This window comes from Perognathus longimembris, chromosome 12 (genome assembly GCF_023159225.1).
Source record: "Perognathus longimembris pacificus isolate PPM17 chromosome 12, ASM2315922v1, whole genome shotgun sequence".
In the NCBI taxonomy this organism is placed as follows: domain Eukaryota; kingdom Metazoa; phylum Chordata; class Mammalia; order Rodentia; family Heteromyidae; genus Perognathus; species Perognathus longimembris.
Window position 1 is genome coordinate 43,203,904 of NC_063172.1, and position 20,598 is coordinate 43,224,501.

General features: G+C 37.7%; 1 protein-coding gene across 1 annotated transcript in view; it reads left to right on the forward strand.

The window, feature by feature from the left end:
* Nucleotides 1-229: 229 nt before the first annotated feature.
* The window catches only part of Pag1 (phosphoprotein membrane anchor with glycosphingolipid microdomains 1), a 100,881-nt gene continuing 80,512 nt past the window's right edge, over nucleotides 230-20,598 (forward strand). Inside the window, exon 1 of the mRNA XM_048358349.1 lies at nucleotides 230-304. The gene's annotated coding sequence lies outside the window, so the exon portion shown is untranslated. The remainder of the gene's footprint in view (nucleotides 305-20,598) is intronic.

Genomic DNA, 20,598 nt, shown 5'->3' on the forward strand with positions numbered 1-20,598 from the left:
ATTGGGCTCTTGTGATCCTCTGCTGTGATTTGCCTAAACCTGTGCTAATTCTCTATGAAGGAGACCATAGAGTCCATGTTTCTTTGGGTCTGGCTCACTTCACTTAGTAGAATTTTTTCCAAGTCCTTCTATTTTCTTACAAATGGGGCAATGTCATTCTTTCTGATAGAGACATAAAATTCCATTGTCAGCACACACTTTTTAATGATGTCTTCTTTTGTGCTTCCTTTCCAGAGTACATAGAATCCTATTCTTATTTCAGAAGTGGAGCACAACTTCCTACCTGGGAATAGCTGATTTTAAGGTATGCATTTATCTCTATTGTTATCTATTGTTACTCACTGCAGCTGACTTCTAGCTTTACTTTATGTACAGGTGTCAGTTGTTCATTTGGGAATACTGAGTTTTGGGTCTGCAGACACATAGGTGCCAAGCTGAATATCCTCAAGAAATGAGCTAGTCCCATTGTGAGTTTAAGGCCTTGATTCTCTCACCATAAATTCTGCATTAATGTTTCTCTGTTGTAACAAACTGCAAGAGATTGTTTAAGGGGGAAAGACTTATTGGCTCATGGTTTCAGAGCTTTCTGTCCCATGTCAGCCAGCTTCTACTGGGGCCCAAGGTGAAGTAGAACATTATGGCTAAAGAGCAAGATGGAGAAAAGCTGCTCACCTAACAGCACCCACAACGCAGAGAGACATGGAAAGGATGGGTTCAGGAACAATAAATGCTCTTCAAAGGCACATCCCAAGCCAGGCACTGGTGTCTTACACCTGTGATACTATTCAGGAGGCTGACATATGGGGATCATGGTTTGAAGCCAACCTGGACAGAAACATCCATGAGCTCTTATCTCCAATTAGCCACCAAAAGCTGGAAGTGGGGCTGTGGGTCAAGTGATAGAGATACTTCAGAGAAACCTGGACAAATGCCCAATACCTTTCCTTATCCTTGAGATAGGGATAATAATTGGATATCTTCAAGCACTAGATAAAGAGATTAATAGAATTTACCCACCACCACACACACTCACCACCACCATCATCAAAAATATAAAGCTATGCTTACTGTTAACAATTATTTAAAAAGTTTCATCCTTAATGACCTTGAACCATTTCTGCTGACAGACTCAAACCCTGAAAACGAAAGTCATCCAGCCTCAATAAGTAACATGTTAACACAAAACATTCTATATTTGATTTTAGCAATTATATCACTGCAGGATTATCAATTTTTATAATGAATTATGGACTTTGAAGTGCCACATCCACCCCATTTATTTGTTTTTTTTTTGTTTTTTTTTGTTTTTTTTTTTTTTTTTTTGGCCAGTCCTGGGCCTTGGACTCAGGGCCCGAGCACCGTCCCTGGCTTCTTCCCGCTCAAGGCTAGCACTCTGCCACTTGAGCCACAGCGCCGCTTCTGGCCGTTTTCTGTATATGTGGTGCTGGGGAATCGAACCTAGGGCCTCGTGTATCCGAGGCAGGCACTCTTGCCACTAGGCTATATCCCCAGCCCACATCCACCGCATTTAAAAGATTTAGAAATCTCAAGTGCTCTGGTCTGCCTGACCTATGCCCATTACACATCATTACCCCATCTCTCCACAGCCTGGAGACGAAGGAGTCCATCTGGTCTGGATTTCCCCAATCTCTTCACAGAAGGCACCTTGTAAAATAGGGCATGTCTTTTAATTAAAATCTTTCCTCCTATTTATGGGGAAATCCTTTCTCTTACTAGAGTAACCCTTTCCTCTTAGGAGAGCAGGAAACCATTTCAGGGTCATTTGGGCTTTCCTTTGAAGTCTGAGCCTTTCTAAATATAACTGCAGATCCTGGAAAGTAGCCCACCTTTTGTTAGTTAACTTAAGCTAAAGAATCAGAGCATTAAGATCTTTGGCTAACCATACTCCAAAGATGGCCTTCCTCTGATTTCCCAACACTCAATTTAGAATCTCAAGTTAGGAATTACTCATTGTTTCCTCTAATGCAATTCTGGTCCACTAGAGCAGCTCATCTTGCACATTTCAGTGCTGGCCTGATGTGCATAGCATTTTCTACCTTGGAGGTCATTAAGATCTAACTTGAAGATCTGTATATTTTAGCATAGCTATGGGATACTTCTGTACTGTATTCACAGACCTCCCTGCTGTCTACAAATCACTGTGTGTTACTTTTTTAATGTGGCCAATGTCTACAGTTTTACTTTGAAGATATTTTTCTACTCACCCCTTCCCTTGCTTAAGCTGAATTTTTAGTTCACTCTTTGCCATGCCAACTTCTGACCCTAGTATTCTGGTTGCATTTTTATTTTATTTTATTTTATTTTCAAATTTTTATTATCAAACTGATGTACAGAGAGGTTACAGTGTCATACATTAGGCATTGGACACATTACTTGTACTGTTTGTTACCTCGTCCCTCGTACTGGTTGAATTTTTTTTATGCCTCACCCTGGTAGCTCTCAAAATTTAATGTGTATACACAGGAAAACTGTCTTCCCATACCTCCCTCATTCTTCTGTTCACCAATGATTGCTTCTCCTGGAATCAATACTTCAATTAATGGCATCCCTGTAACTCAATCTAGAAATTGCAGTCCTGACATTTCCTCATCTCCCTTCATTCCTGCCCTTTTAATACAGGATTCTGTATTAAAAAAAAACAACACTCAAAATGGTGATCGGTGTTGAGTGAGGTCACATAACTCACTGCCACAGATATTCAGTGTGGTAACCGACCTCCCTTTATGCATCCCATTGATCACTTGGTTAATTCTGACCCTCCTCACCTCTGTTACATACACATCCATGTCTGGAGCCAGCTCTCTCTTCCAACAGACTTTCCCATCTATGGACTCTGCTCCCAAATTTATAACATGATTTTTCTGTTCAGTCATTTCTATGGGCCTTTTTAACTTTGAGAAAAGACTCCCGACACCCTGACCATCAGGCCCTGGGCACCATTCCTGCATGATTACTCCTACAGCTCTCTGCTCCATTAGAACTGAATTTCTTGTGGTGTTCCAAGACATCAAGCCCTTTTAGAAACCTGTTCTTTATTTGTGAGTACTGTTTTCTCTTTGGAAAATGTTCTTGCCTTTTTTCCTTAGTAAATTCTGGTACATCATTCAAGACCTATCATAGTTCCTTTTCCTCTGAGATGCCTTCCCTGACTTTCCAGGTACATTTGGGCTCCCCCACAACTCCTCAGTTGTATCTCTAATCACACTGTGTTGCAATTATTCACTTGCATTTTGACCTTCCTATATATATATTCTAAGCTTGAAGGCAAGGTTCCAATGTTATCCTTGTACCCACATCTAATAAATGCCTGGCACACAGTTAGAGATAGAGAATGCTCTATTTTCCTTAGGCAGAAGCATTTCTGACACCATAATAAAGAAGAGAGTATTCATGAAAAGTAATAGATCTCAAGCTGTGCTTTTGTCCTTACTACCCATAAGTATTTCTTTCAAGAATATGCTTTGCTTTGTTTTGTTTTTAGTATCTGTGTGTTAAAGAAGAGTCACCAGAAGCAACTCTGGCTCTTTCCTCCTGCTTCTATCAGTGCTAACATAAGGAGAGCATTGTTTTGGGACTTGTCATTGTGCATCATTTCTGCTTTGGAACAGATTCAGCCAATATCTACACCTACTTTGGTGATAGTGATAGCTACTTCTGGGATATTTTAATTTTGGATTTAAATTTTAAGTTGCCCCAACTCATTTTTGGATTTCTAACACGGCTGTGCTTTGACAGTGTTTCAGATTCCCCTTAGAAAGAGAGAGCACACAACTGGGAGACATGGGCTCTGATTCCAAATCAACAAACAAGTGTGTTCCAGGAGAGGTCACAGTTAACACAATTAGTGATGAACAGCATCTCTGAGGAGCTAAGAGAAAAGAATGGGATTCATTTTTAATTCAGACCAATTCTATACAAGAGGCTAGGCTTTCTGGAGTGGCTTTGTAATCAAAGGTTACTTCAGGGCATGTCAAAACTCAACAACTGTCTCCGCTGTGAAAATAGGCTTAGGTTGTAAGGTGATTGAAGAGCCGAGGAAACGATGGCTTTAACCAGCTTTTGTCTCACATTTGATCTTTGGCTCACAGAGTTGAGGTTAATTTCAGCATAAGCTGTTAGCTTTATTTTTGAAACCAGTCCATTTTAATAACAACCTACTTGTGCCCTGAAAAAAGAAATCCAGGAACAGTAAGAAAGAGTTTCCAGGGATATAAATAATTAAATCTTAGCTATATCTGGGCCAGCAGTCAACAAAATACTTTGCAATCAGTTCTCTCTCTCTCTCCTCTGCTCTCATCTTCTACATTTATCATATTCTGGATTAAAAGAGTAATATTACCCATCTACTACAGATGTTGAAAACTTAAAGCTTCCAAGGAAGAAAACCATTTCAAAACATTTCCCATTACTCTAATATCCAGAGAGAACCATTGTCAACAATTTGGCTGATAATAGCCATATGGTTTCCTTTAAGTAAACATACATACTTCAGTGATTATTATGATACAAAAAATATCACACAGGGGAATATTATACAGCCACTCCACCTATATTCACAGGCTCAATTCACAGATTAATTGTATTTTGCCACCATAATTTCATCTATTGCCTTTTCGCTTCTTCTTTCTAAGACTACTACTTTTAAACAAAAAAGTAAGAATCGTATTCAGAGGACTATGGAAAACAATCATTTACCTGATTTTCACATACTCTCACTTTTATTAGGAAGCAAAAGGTACACTTTACACTCCGAATTGCTTTGTGTTTTGAGGAAAAGCAGCCTTAAAGCTCAGTTCTATCACATGCTGGATGGGTATTGATTTTTTCCTCTTAAATCAATGTTTCCCCAGAGCATAGTTTTATTTATTCATAAAGCTGAGATGATGTCTGACAGGAGTTACAGCAGTGTAAATCCATGGTGCAGGCTCAATAAGAAGAGCTTTTGTAAGATTCAAAAATCAATGAGCTGATGCTAAAGGGTAACTTCATCAGCCTGGAAAAGTGTACTTGCCATGCCTCCACCTGTAAAAGGAAAATGGCAACACAGGGATAACTTCCATTCCTCTGTTTTCTGTACTGTTTTACAAAGGAGCCTACAGTCAGGGCTGGTCCTGACTGCCTGACCTGCAAGTGATTGTTGGAAAGACAGACTGTAGAGAAACATGGCATCAGCTAAGATCTCTTGGTACCGTATCGGTTGGCTGACTCACAAAGGATATGCTGGCCTTGTTATCTGTCCCCTGGAATTCTGCCTCATGGTGCAGGGAGCTGCCTGATAGGGCTTTTCTGTCCAAGAGTCAACATAAGTGGGCTCACTCTGAGATATATATATATATATATATTTGTGTGTGTGTGTGTGTGTGTGTGTGTGTGTGTGTGTGTGTAAAACAAGACAGGTGCTGGTGGTTCATACTTGTCATACTAGCTACTCAAGAGGCTCAGAACTGAGGACTATGATTTGTAGCTAGCCCAAGCAGAAAAATCCATGTTACTCTTATCTTCCAATAACTAGAAAAGGTTGGACAAGTGGAGCTATAGCTCAAGTGGTAGACCACAAGCCTTGAGCTGAAAAAAACAAGCAAGAAAGCAAGGCTGTGAGTTTAAGCCACAGCACCAGCACAAAAAATAAAATTTTAAAAATGTAAAATAAATCCCATAAAATAAGATATAACAAAATAAAATAAGTTAGTAGCTCTATTAATATTGTGTAATCCTAAATGTGTTCACCTTTGGTTGATATATAAATGTGTGGATAATGTATAAGTCTATTTTTATTGTTATTGTTATTATAAAGGTGATATACAGAGGGATTACAGTTACTAGTCAGGTAATGAGTACATTTCTTTTTGGACAGTGTCACTCCTTCACTCTTTATTATTATATGAAAATTACTATCAGACTTTTAAATTTCATTAAAGAAGAAATGTTGCATATATTCAATCCAGGATTTTAAAAATTTGTTTAAATTGTTATTATAAAGGTATATACACAGGTGTTATAGTTATATTAATCTCTGAGATTAAGGTTTATGTTTATGTGGTTGCTTCATTTACTCATTTAGAAAGCAGTAAATTGAGTGCTGTTGGCTCATGCCCATAATCCTAGCTACTTGGGAGGCTGAGATCTAAGGATCCTGGTGCACAGCCAATCCAGGTATGAAAGTCCATGAGACTCTTCTCTCCAGTTAACCACAAAAGAAAAAAAAAGCCAGAAGTGGGGCCATGACTCAAGTGGTAGAGTGTTAGTCTAGAGCAAGAAAAGCTCAAGAAGTACCCAGGCCCTGAGTTCAAGCCCAGGCCCAGCAAGAAGGAAGGAAGGAAAGGGAGGGAGGGAGGGAATAGTAAATTGGGGTGTATGAAATTGGCAGGTATTACTGTCACTTCCTGATTTTGTAGTCCTCCATATCTCTCTGTTTTCCATTGAAAAGTAACTTGTTGATATTTTTCAGGAGGAAACGAATGAAAAATAAGGTTTATCCCAGTTTTAAAACTCCAGAATTTTCTTTGAAAAGGATTTCAACTTCACAGCCAGGAATTTCACTGGTTTGAATCTTCAGTGTCTATTCCCAAGAGCAGCTGGGTATGCTACCAGGGGCTCAAGTTCTGTTGTCTGAGGTTTAGAAGTCTTTTTGAGGTACTCTTTTGGAATATTGACTCTTTCTTCTGCATTGGTAGTAACAATGGAGCCTCTTGAGAGGCTCTGGGAATTGGAATGGGAAGAGTTTGAACATTATTGAGCACAGAAGCTAATTGCTGAGAGTCACATTTGTTTTTCTTTGCCTCAGCCTGGGACACTAAAAACAACCAGGTGGCATGTCAATGTTTTAGAGTTGTTTCCATTACAATTCAAGAGCATTGCTATTCATTTCATGAATGAATGTCGTCCTTATCAGAACTGAGAAGATTCAGAGAGATGCTCTTTGAAAACCTGGGGCTAAGGTCTAGTTTGAAGGAAAGCCAAATTGTCTTTGGAGGCATTCTGGGGGGCCTGTTAGAAGAAAAGAAGGAAGCTACTAGAAATCTACCCATTATGTTAGAGATTGTTTCCTGTGTCTCCTAACAAGCTTTACCTATGTCCCCAGAAGCCTTTTTAATATTTCTTAATGCAATCCACTTTATATGATTTCATACTACCCATTTGCTCACTTTTCAAATTAGTTAATGAGGCCCTTCTCTACGGAGCCAGTTAGGAAGTAATTTTCCTTCTCTGCTCTGTGTTTGATTCTATTAGAGATTCATCACTCCTTGATCAACCCTGGTCACCAGTTCAATGGTAGGTGGCACAATCAGACAGACATCATAGCCACTTTGCTAACATTTAGTGATGTTGAACTCTGGACTTTGGGGATTAGCCACATTTCAAATATTAAAACCACTGTTTTGATACTTGACTCACTTTGATACTTTACTCACTTCTCTGTGTGGGCCACATTCATCTCTTCAGGAAACAAGGAAGTTATTCTAATAGCCTCTCCTACCCAAAGACTCTTCTAGCCAATGCTCACCCAATTCATCTGCACAAGAGTGGCATAAATCCTGAGTTGGAACATGTTAGGTACTCCTTTCTCTGAGCCTTCTTACCTTCTGTCGGACTAAACACAGAGCAAATTTGATTCCAAATGTTTTAGCTCTCAGGATGATGACATGGTATCTGCGCAGTAATTAGAACTTCAGCCAGGTTTTACACAGTCCACAGAAAGATGATTACAAATCCAGCCTCATCTTTCAACCTTCTGGGTCCACTTTCTCATCCAGATCCAGTACCTCTCATATGGCCAGGCAGCTCCCTTTTTCATGTTTCTCACAAAAAAGGTCTCACTCCACCTTTTGGGAAGATCTTTCTCCATGAGGAAGAAGAAATCTCTTTATTGGTTCTTGATCCTTGGAGTTCACTGGGTATGCTCGGAGGCTTGTTCTGTAAGCCACATGGGTCCAGACCAGTCTTTGAGCAAAAGTGAATAGAGTTGCTCTTCTTCCAGCTCCTCCTCTCACCAGAGAAAGCTGAAACTGCTCCCCATGTTCCTTTTGTATGACTTGGACAATCTCTGACCATTCTGCCACTCTGGGAATGAAGATAGTCTAGGAAACCCTCACCAATATTGTACTAAGGAGGCACCTAGCTTCTGCAGCCTGATGTGAGTCTGCTTGGATAGAAGACATTGCACAGGCTGAAATGGCTCTGCCCAAGCTCACTGGGAGAGATGGCCCACCTCCACATCAGTTTTTTGCTCTGTATTTTAAAATGTCACATCCCTTCGTGGTGATTCATGACTAGGAAGAAAGACAGTTCTAGATTGTACCTATCCTTACATATTTTCTTCGTCATCCTCCCTTTATTCCTTTCCTTAAAATTTTTTGAAAGAAATACCTAAGAGGCTCTGTGACATAGCATTTTGTCAAACAGAACTCTCTCATGCTTTCTTAAGATTTCTCAAATAGATTTTATTATAGCCATGAGACCAGCAATGGTGAAATTTAACTGTGGTGCCAGTATGTTTCTAAAGATTCTTAAAAGACAGGTAAATCTGTATGGGTCTAATTATGAAGAAATTCCAGCAGAGAGGAGAGAGCCGAATCAATGTTTCATTATTCTGTTCATATAATCTGATAGTCTAATATTGGAAAATGTGCCTCAGATACACAAAAGAGGGGAAAGCCACTGAATTTTAAGACTAAAGCATTTCTCTCCAATTTGCCCCTTGTCTCTTTTCCCATCAAAGATGGTTTTCATAGGTTGAAAGTTTAGAGGATAGTTCCTTCTTATGGTACAGATCTCAGCTTGAATGGTTCTTTGTCAAGAACCAAGTCTCAGAAAGTTTCCTAAAAGGCTGTATCACCTTTTTGTCCTTGGCCTTTTTAATTTACTTCACCCATCTGATACGTTGGTGTGTTGCCATGTCTTTTAGTCTTCACTTATAAGGAAGAAATCTGTCTTGTTCCTCCTGCATCCTCAGTGCCCAGGCCAGTGTCCACAGCAGGAAGACAATTTATTAGATGTCCCTTCCAGCCACACTTTGCTCTTTAGAGTCCATTTCATTCTCATCACCTAAAATTGAGCTTTATTTTTGCCTCCCAGGGTGATAGAATCCAAGGACTTTATGCTCTGCATTTCTGTCATCAATCAACACCTTTTTCCTGGTTATGGCATTTTATTTTGGTAAGATGGTAATGCATCACTCTGTGTTAAATGGGTCTTAGAAAATTTGGAACCCACGAAAAGTTTTGAATGAGAAACATACATTGAAGAATTACTTACATGAGTATAAACTATAAGGGTCAATTGAATTAACATGCTCTGCTCTGATGGCAGGTGAGACCTTAGCATCTTAATAATTCACCTGAACAGCTTCTTAAGAAGCAAGAGCTTTCTTCTTTCACAAACACTCCATTTCTTATCCCCAACTCCACTCAAGTAGCCTAAAAGACTCATCGTGTTCTGTCTAGAAATATAATTACTACATTTTCTGCTAATGGCTGTATTTTACATGATAATGAATCCAGCCCTTTCTACAAAGTCTACTTCAGTTATGCAAAGCAGATATTTGGAATGTGTATGAATCATCCCATTCTTTGGAGCAGAGACACTGTGAAAGAGCCTGAACAATGCAATTTTATGGGCTCAATTTTTTGACAGATTAACATAAGGAAATGCTGGTTCTGTGTTCACCCAGGCAGCTAATGTTTCTTGGACAGTTTCAGATAAAACAGAATCTCAGGGCCTTTGTTATTTTCTAATTTAGGAAGCTGGTTTCTCACAACTTTTAACACTTAAAGTAGTGACCTTTGTACACCAGTGGCCTGAAAGCATTAATATGACACATGTTTGCTGATTTGTAATAATCTGGAACAGGTATTTCAAATTGATCCTAGCTATTAACAGAGGAAAAGCAGAAAATTAAATCAGCAGGGATACTCAACAGAAACCTTCTGCAAATACCATAAAGTCTCTAAAATACAATGTCTGCTCCCCTAGCGAATTTTATTTTGTTCTGGGAAGAATAAAATACTTTTTATTTATTAAGAGAAGAGATGGGGGGGGAGATTATGGAAGGAGGAAGGTGGGAGAAAAATGAGGGAGGAGGTAACAAGTTTAATAAGAAATGTACTCACTGCCTTACGTATGAAACTGTAACCCCTCTGTACTTCATTTTGACAAATAAATCAGTTTTTTAAAGAGCATAGATTATTGCCCATAAATGGAGTGTCATGAATTAATACTTTAATTATACTATTGATATATTGTAGATTACCTCAAATTTTAAAAATCCTGTAGAATAACACTTTATTCCTATTCTTCTCTTTGACTTTTAAATAGAGTTAATTCTACGGGTTAAAGATAAGTAAAAGATGAAAGATAAGTCAAGCATTTCAGACATCCTTAGATCTTTGGGATATTTATTCATTTTTGTCTTTTGTTTGAATTTTATTTTAAAAAATACTAAGGTCTTTGATTGGGCATATGTCTAAAGAATGTATGTCAATATATAGTAGTCACTTGTATACCTATATTTATTTTTAAGATATTATTATATTTTTATGTACCTATGTTTATAGCAGCATAGTTTGCAATAGCCAAGCTTCAAACCTTGATCCTCTGGATCTCAGCTTCCTTAGTAACTATAATTAAAGATGTGAGCCATCAGTGCCAGACTTAAAATATATGTTTATTCCATTGCCTGAGTAGGAATAATTTATCCTAGAGCCCATATTCCTTTGGAAAGAATATGAACTGACTTTACCTCCATTTTAGCAACAATTGATAGTGAAATTTAAATGATAATTGGATAGGCATGTTTACTATGGTTACTTAAGCTTTTCAAGCACTACTACCAATGATAAAATTATGAAATTCATTCTTCTTACTTAACAAATTTCTTTTGTTTGTTTTTAATGAATTCTCTTGTGCTATTTGCTACCATACATGTAAATCCTGTTGCTAGACATTGTTCTAAATATCAGGAAAAAAATTATTTTGAATGAATTTCTATGCCAGGAGCTGGTGGTTCAACCTGGTGGTTCATGCCTGTAATCTTAGCTACTCGGGAGGCTGAAATCTTAGGGCTGCAGTTCAAAGCCAGCCTGGGAAAGAAAGTTCATGAGACTCTTATCTCCAATTAACCACCAAAAAGCTGGAAGTAGTGGTATGGCTCAAGTGTTAGTGCCAGCCTTGAGCATAAAACAGTTTGGGAATAGTACTAAGGCCCTGAGGTCAAGCCCCGGGACTGGCACATAAAATGAAATAAGTTTATGACAGTAAATAATGCACGCACAGATGTATAAGGAGCTAGACTTATAAGGATGTATAAGGAGCTAGACACAGCTAGAATCCCAGCACTTAAGAAGCTAAAGTAGAATTATAAGTTCAAGGCTAGCCTGGGCTACATGGTAAGCTCCTCTCTCTCAAAAAAAAAAAAAAAAAAAGTGTCAAGGAAAGTAAAGCTGCAGGGGCCAAGGAGGAAATTAGGGAACTGTGCAGAGCATAAAAATTTTGAGCTGAACCTTAGTGGATAAATAGTAGCATGTTATTGAAATATGTTTTTCTGAAAGCTTGCTTTATTTTTTTCCTTTCAGTTCTCTCCCACCCCCGAACCCTACTCTTTTTTCCAAGAATGAATGCTTGTTAGTTTTAACTTAGTTTGTTGGTTTTAAGTTTTAACAAGTTAAAGCTTGTTAGCTTTAACATACCATAGTCCTCCCCACAAAGCCTGTCCATTATTAAAGCAGGTTTGAGCACCAGCAAGTCAGAAGAAAGAATTTATCCTTTTGAAAGTTTCAGTGCATGTATTATAAAAATAAACCCAAATTTACTAGGGAGAAAGGAAGGAAGGAAGGAAGGAAGGAAGGAAGGAAGGAAAGAAGGAAGGAAGGGAAAAAAAGGGAGGGAGGGAGGGAATGAGGGAGGGAAAAAATATTTATATGGTAATAAAAAGCTGCTACCATTTGAAATGAAGTTTGAAACATTAACAATGGAGTTGATTTGAAGGCCATCTTAAACTGCTAGAAATTGAATCAAGAGTGTCTTGGACCAGGTTGACCTGTCTTAGCCTTATCGTATCCTCAGGCTATTAACATTACTCAAGATGGTAATAATAAATGCTGCACGGGGTTCTTCCTCACTCCTGCTAAAATGAAAGGCTCCCCCCTCTCATCTCCTAGTCATCATGACCTTTTGCGGCCTGTGTGTATGATTAAGAGACAGGATTTAAGGCCCACTGGCCGGGCTGCAATCTTCTACTACCTACTAGCTGTGCCACTTAGGCATGTTTTTAGTACCTTCTGCCCTTCCATATTCACATGTATTAAAGGGCTAACTAATCAGATCTAATTATGAGGGTTGGGATTGATATTAATATATTCTTTTACACTGTGCCCATGGTTAGCTGTTGTCAACATTATCATCATTTTGTAGTCCAAGCAACAGAGCCTCACAAGTTAAATAACCTGCCCCATTTCACTGACCCAAAGCCAGGGATTTTCCATCTGAATGTCTGTATATATAGATCCTTATGGAACAGAATTGAAATTCAGAATTGTGTGCTTTCAAATTTTAAACAATTTTGCCTCATTTATGTTGTTTCTGAGTGATCTTTTTCATTCAAGGGTTCATTTGTCATGTAACTCAGGGAATGGCAAACTACGACCTGTGCACCAAATACATTCTGACACCTGGGTTTTATTGGAACACTGGCACACTCATGCTTCAGCTATTTGTGCTCCTTTTATGCTACAGTTGTCAGACTGACAGTTGTAAGAAAATATATGCCCTACAGAACCTGAAATATTTATCCCCCTGTGTCGACATTATTTGTGTTCACTGATCTTGCATACTACTTGGGATATTTTCCCTAAGATCTTGACTTCTGCATTTTATTCACCAATCAGATTTCCTTACCTCATGCCCACATCCATATTTAAATCAACATTGACCAAACTGACATCTTTGTATGTTAATTTCCCATCCTGAAATCAGTTCCTTCTCCTGAGCTTCCTATCCTGGTTAATGGAATCACCATATATCCAGGGTGATTCCAGTCCTACCCAATCTGCTGTCAAGTCCTGGCCATTCATTGTCCTAAATACATAGTGTCCTTGAGGGTAGTGAGGAAGGGCTGGAAGTAACCAGGTCCCCCCCCCCAACACACACACACACACCTGTGACTAAAATTTCTTTATAGTCCCGTAATGCCATAAGGTATATTCCATGAGACATTGCTATAGCTTTGCCAAGTAAGCAGATGACTTGGTTTAGATTATTGTTTCACAGATAAGAATTTAGAAATGGTCAAAGGTCAGAAATATCATAAAATTTCCACTTTCATTATTTGAATATGCAAATAAAGAACAGACTGACTTATTGGGTTGTCACTTTAAACTATTCATCATTGATACTTTATAATTAAATCTCTGTTCTTTATTGTGAGGTTTCTTTAGCTGTGGGTTAGGGTGTTAAAAGTCTTACATTCATTATAACTTATTTTTCTTTCTCATCCAAATAACCTTGTCAGATAATAAATAAATGCATTTAACTCCTCAGCATTACTTGAATATTATTCTAAGGCTCATGATACTATTAACTCTGCATGCTCTTTTATGAGTTTAAAATTATCTTGTAATAAATGGTGATGTGCATAGAAGAACACAGTAAAAATAAATAAACTTTGAAATACAAAAGTATTAGTAGGGATAAGAAATATCCACTCAGCATCTTAGCGTCTTTGATCTTGGCATTTGTTTTACCCAGCAAATATTTTCATAGTACTTTAATTTCAGCTTCTCTATTTGAAAACTTATGCCAGAGCAGATTTGTTTTCCAAGAACAACAGAGATGTTTATAGCACTTAAGTCAAAAGCAGAGACCATAAACCAATTCTAATCCTCTGAACAAAAACATTAGCCTTTATGTAACATAAAGAGCTATGTCTGTTCACACAAAATAATCGCAAGAATAATAGTTCCACTTCAGAGATTAATATTTTCCTTTGGTTAATGATTATATATTAATAATGTTTTCTAAATACTTCCTGAAAATTTAATTATCTGTGGACTTTGGAAGCTATATTTTTATTGCATCTGTAAAGAACTTATATAGCTCAATTACTGTCAAATTAAGGGTGATTTTACATTCTGATTGAGAGAAGAATGTCACTCATCATCAGACTTCAGAATAGCTGAAATACTTGAAGGAAGTGATGAAGGTCATTAAGCTAAAACAGTGCCCCAATGCCCTCCTTCAGGCTGACCCTACAGTGGGTGCAGGTGCTGCTATTACTGTATCACTTTTCATTCTATTGGCATGCCAGTCCCCTTGGAAGACCTCTTGACTCAGCTGGAAGGTAGCATATCTAGTTTTGATACCAGGTTGTACATAAAAATCCTGCTCAGATCTTAGTAGGTCAAGACTCCAGTGCAGAGATCACAAGGCAGCTTGAGGCAATAGTGAGCAGTGGCCTTGGCTGTGTCATTAGCCTCACTTCATGCTTAAAACAGCATTAAGAATGTCTATTTCAAATAATTGTTGTAAAGAGTAGAATGATGTTTGTAAAATACATGGCAAGTGGTAGATGCCAAAGACAATGTAAGTGGTTGTTAATAGTATCAATCATCATCATGATATTTGAAGTATGACATTCATTAAGTATACAACATGTCTGTTTGATTTTCTGATGTTGTCCTTTGTCACTCTCAGGTGCTTTAGTTAGCTGAGTAAGAAGGAATAATCTGAATCGTGATAGATAAATGACTCTTCTCCAGGATGCTAAACTTTTTTTTATCATATTGGATCATGGCTTGCTGTCACTGAGAAAAAATTGTGAAAGTCATTTCCAACAGTTCATCTTTTTTAATGAAAGTCTGGAAACTACTTGCTTCAACAATGAAGAAGTGAGTGATCATATTAAAATTCATAAAAGTGTATCATTTTAAAAATAGTATATACAGGGGCTATTTAGAAACATTTTTAACATCATAGCTGAAAAAATACATAATAGTATTTACTTACTGGTAGTAACTTGGTAAATATTTTTATCAGTAAAAAAAATCAAGGTAAATTTTAGACTACAGCAGAATTTAGTGTTCATTTGGCTTCTTTCTTCTATAGTTATATGACCTCTTATTACTTTCATTTTCATTCATTGTTCCTTGTAGCCGAATTTAAGGTGAATTTCTGGAATAAAACCCACTTGTAAATTAGGCTTCTTCCATCTTTTTTTTCTGTTACTAAAATCTTATATATGTACAATAAGCTGAAGACTAAGAAGGCCAAGCAGAAGATTTAGGATTCTAATTAATCCAACACAAATAAAGAAGTGCAAAAGTAGGTGGATCCTTCTGTCGTAATTTATGTGGCAAGTTGGAGCCTGATGGTTTCAAGAAGTATAAGTAGTTTGTAAAGGGCACCCAACAGTGATTTCTGTAAATCAGGACTTCTCTGTGTTCTCATTTTTCTATTTCCTCTTATCGTATCTAACAGGGGCTCTAACGTGGTAGTGCTCTTAGTGCTCATCTTACATGAGAGAACAGTGCCTCCAGGCACTGTGCATCAACCTTCACTCTGAGGTGGATGGAACAATCATCATATTACACATCCTAGCTCTCAAACAATATCAGAAACTGACCCAGAAAAGCATTGACATAAGAAATAATGCTCCATTCACTAAGAGCATCTTAACTACCCCCACACAAACACACATTTTTATTTCATAACAGTAAATTAGAGCCAAACAGATCCCATAGAAATCCTATACAATCCTATGGAGAGAGAAGGTGTGGTAGAAAACTATGGAGTGCTAAGATTCACATTGGCACTCTTCTCTGTTATTCTAGAAGACTACTGACAGGGGACACAGGTGGTGGCTCTGTGTCCTTTCTCTGTGAACTTGTTTTACAGAGTTTCCCTAGCCTATCAGCAGCACTAGATCTTATGATTTTAGGAGTAGACTAATTGACTCAGCTACCTCCTTTTCTCCTTTCTTTACCATATTGGATTTCTTCATATTTACTTGTCTGTCAGTTTTCCTACCTAGAAGGAGGTCTGCCTTAAATGCATTTACTACTGGTTAATTAACTAGTGGGCAAAAGAGATAAATAGCCATATGGGTACCATTCCCCGTCATTTCAGGACAAAGACCTGTCTTTTTTCTCCCATGTTTCATGACAGTTGCTAGTTTGAAGGGGAAACTATATATCAAAATCAAAGCTTGAGAAATGCAGAGTGGTACTATGACCTCAGACCCATGAGACTTTAGACCTCTCCATTTCCAAGAGGATCTTCACCAACAATAAACTCATTTTCTTCTGTAAATGTTTAAATCTAAGTTTATTTCATTTCAGTAATTCTGATATCTTGGCATTATGAATGAAGTACATTCATTTATGTGATTAAGTTCTCACGTATTTGCTAGAAGATTAAATGCTTCACTGTAAAATGCCAAAGGACATTTTTTAATTTGGAGCCTTATGAGTTCAAACACCATCATTCCATTTTGAGCATTGACGAATAACAAAGAAATATGTGTGTAAGGTTTTTTTAAACTATTGATTTTATGGCAGCATTCTCTAGTTTTGTTTATAGGAGAGATACATGCACATTTATTTCTGTTCTTATCTATATATAAGTTAAAAATACCATATACATGTTGATGATTTGGTTCTATGTCAAATCAAGTGACTAGAGTAGAAACCAGGAGAGCAGGGGCTCTCTGTACCCTCTTGTCTCAAACAATGTTTGTTACATGGGGAATATACAACCATTGTTTCTTTAATCTAATTAATGACTAGTAGTCAACTGAAGTACCAGCCCTGCCAGTCCTCAGAAATGTCACTGAACTTCCAAGTCTTCATTTCTTCATTTCTACATTGAGTATAACAGTCTTTATCTTGTCATTTTAATGGAGAACAAAGAATCAAAGGAATTGAAGTCTGAGACTCAAAAGAAAAATGTGTCACATCTTTGATAACTGGAAGATGCTCATACAGGCAGTCATGACTAGCATCGTTGTATTGTGTGTGCCACTTTTCTTTTCAATAACTCATTAGTACTAGCATCCAGTTAGCTTTCAACAAATGCATACTGAAATTACCTCATATGCTATGCTAACAATAAAACTGAGGAAAAATCTTATCAATTATTTGACACAGCATTCTTTGAAACTCTGAACTTATTTTTGGGTATAATTCAGATTCCTTTATGCATCTAATTTACTTTTTGCTTTCTCATGGAAGAACACATGTGAATAAGAGTCTACAAAGGAAAGTGAAACATATATGCATGTTTAAGATGAAGCTAGGGCTGGGAATATGGCCTAGTGGCAAGAGTCCTTGCCTCCTACACCTGAGGCTCTCGGTTCGATTCCCCAGCACCACATATATGGAAAACGGCCAGAAGGGGCGCTGTGGCTCAGGTGGCAGAGTGCTAGCCTTGAGCGGGAAGAAGCCAGGGATGGTGCTCAGGCCCTGAGTCCAAGGCCCAGGACTGGCCAAAAAAAAAAAAAAAAAAAAAGATGAAGCTAAATAAAAACTTGGGTAATAGTGGATTCCCACCACTCTTTAGTAAGTTACATTAGGATATTTTATATGTCATATAAAATTCACTCTTCATATATATGTATATATGCATATGTATATACGCATAAATGTATATATACACGTATATGTATATATACACATATATATGTATATGGTCAATTTAATGGCATGGTTTTGTTGAAATTAAATCCCGTGTGTTTTGATGAAGAAAATCAGTATTGTCTTATCTGTTGTTTTTTCTTCCTGCCCAATGTGTAATTAGATTTTCTGAAGGATCACAGTGTATGGCATATATTAATTTTATACTCACTGTGCTGAAAAGTGATACCAGAAATGTGCTAATAAAGCCATAACCATTAGCCAGAATAACAAGAGTCCTGGGGTTTACTCTCAATCTTCTCTATATATCCTTAATTAGATGATGTGTTAATGATTAAGTTTACTTTTACTGTACTTTATGTATTATTACAGAACATTTGGCTGCAAAGTTTTATAAGACATGATCAGACATCATCTCGCATCACTTTTTAAAGCCATCTAATTAGTGTAGGTATCCACATATAATTACAATGGAATCTTTTGATAAAACTCACAATAAAAATACTCATGGCTTTCATAATGTCTAAGAAAAATTAGGAGGTAGGATAAATAATAAGACTCATCCATCACCTTTATTATGAATAAAGTTCAGGTTGGAGGTCAGGATTTATTTGTTCTAATAACAGGAAAGCTCAGGATGAAGACAGGCCACAGTAGCTAACACAGGGCCTCACACTGGGCCCAGAAGATTAACTCAAATTATGGCCTGGAGGATCACAAGGTAACTCATTATTCCTAGATGGAAGGCCTATTTCTAAGAAAGCAAGAGAAGGATGGAGCCCAGAGTATGCCTCTCCAGATTATTCATTAAACCAATCACTCATCTCCATCCAGATGGAGTAAATGAAGAGATGGTATGGTCACATGCTTGAAATGAGGTATTCGCCTCAATATAGGACAGGTGGGTAATATTTGATGTCACATGATCTGCATGGAATTAAGGATAGATGGAAAAGAATGAGCTTTATTAAGGATAGTCATGATATGCAGCTAAGTGATCAGCAGAAAGGGAAGGAAATTCTGGCATGAATAGTACTGGCAAAGTTACAAGTAGGGATAAGGGAAATTTGTGCTGGTGGACCACTTTAGGTGATTTGAAAGTAGTGACCACAGGAACTAGTTAGCCACCTCCTTGTTCACAGAGCTCTCAGTAGCACACCAGACTCTCTTTGTGAATATGTGCAGGAGACCTTTTTTGTGTTTTATTGTATCCTAGCAGAAGGAACCCCGAGAATGCCTTTAGATATTTGCATAGTTCTCTCTATAATTTATCTTGACTAATTATATTTAACCATAGACTTTCCAAATGTAGATAAACACACTAATAATCATATTTCAATTGTAAAGAGCCTGCAATTTTTGGAACATGTGATCTATGTAGGACATGTTGCAAGGAAACATTATTTCCTCTCTAGGATAAAATCTTGTCTGTGGTTTTATTAAAAGCTACCTCTGAAAGAAACTTACTCATGAGATACTTATCAAAATAGAAAATTGTAATATTTGTTGGTCCAGGTGGCTCTCATGGTATCCTGCTCATTGGGTAAGACTAGACACATTCAGAGGGCAAGAGCCTATTGATTTTGAAGACATTGATTTCTGTTTAATTGATAAGAGGATGCATTTCTCCAAGATCAACTCCTTTGAAATGAAGTCTGAAAGAATGACAACTATGTTATGGTATAATTTCCATTCATTAAATCACGTTTGCCCAAACACAAGGTCACTAATAACAGTTATGGACTCTTTGCTGGCTTTGGGTGTGGACCACCGTGCAACATTACTGATGCTTAGGAAATGATGATAAGACAGTGTGGGGGTGGGGAGAGAAAACCACTAGTCACCTTCCTTGTCATCCAGGAGTTGGAAATTTCCGTAGGGAGATATAACGAAAACAATCACATATAGGTGGCAAAAGCAAGACAGAATATAGATGAGCACCAGGATGCCTGCTGTTTAGGCATCCTTTGCTTCATTTATTCAGAAGGTTTCCCAAATATTGCCTTTCCCTGAAACACTGATGGATGCTACAGTCCTGTCGTAACACAGAGGTCATTGGACTCACTGTGGAACTGACATCCCCTCTCGTATCTAAAACTTGGTAGTTTTAGGGCTCCCTTTTTGTCATTGTATCACATAAAATGAGGGCTTTGGGACCAATAGCTCTTTCTCAGCTCTCAATTAATTGAACCAAGGCTTTCTAATGACAAAGAGAGGAAGAAGAGAGGACACCATTTCTGTAAAACAAAGGGAACATTCTGAGGTCTAGTTAAGTAGCTACAACTGGGCAAGAGATGGTTGGAGCAAGCAGTTTTGACATGAAATATCCATTTGTCAAGTTTTCTTTTAGAGGCTCTAGCATTATAGGCTGTGGTAATTGTCTTTTCCTTTTTAATGTAGAAAGTATACTTCAGTTTGTCTATAAGGAGTTTCAGTGGTGTTGCAGCAGTCCTTGTGAAATGGACTGGATTTAATGAACCATTCTGTAATAAAGAAACTTTATGTATACAGTACAATGGCTTTGACAGAGCTGTGTAACTATCACCTCCTTAGAATATTTTCCCAAGAGGAAATTCCCTCATGCCCCAGCTGTCACCCTATTCCTGGTTTCCCCATAGTCAGTACTAGGCTACCACTGATGAGCGGTTTGTCTTCAGTAGACATCTCATAAGTGAAAGAAGCACTGGGTGTCCGTGTCCAAGCCTGTCCAAGCTTACCGCTGATGGTTGAGAATATTTGAGTCTTCAGAATCTGATGAAAAAGCCTATCATTCTTACATGCAACTTGTTAGAAGAATGAATCACAACAGAAACAATCCAGGGTGTAAACAAATACACTCCCACCATTACCAAATGTATAGGTGAGTTATTTACAGTCATCCCTGACTTCATGTAAGACTCTTTTTGTTTTTATTTAACTACACAACTGGCAAAGCTAAACTTGCCTTGTGAAGCCC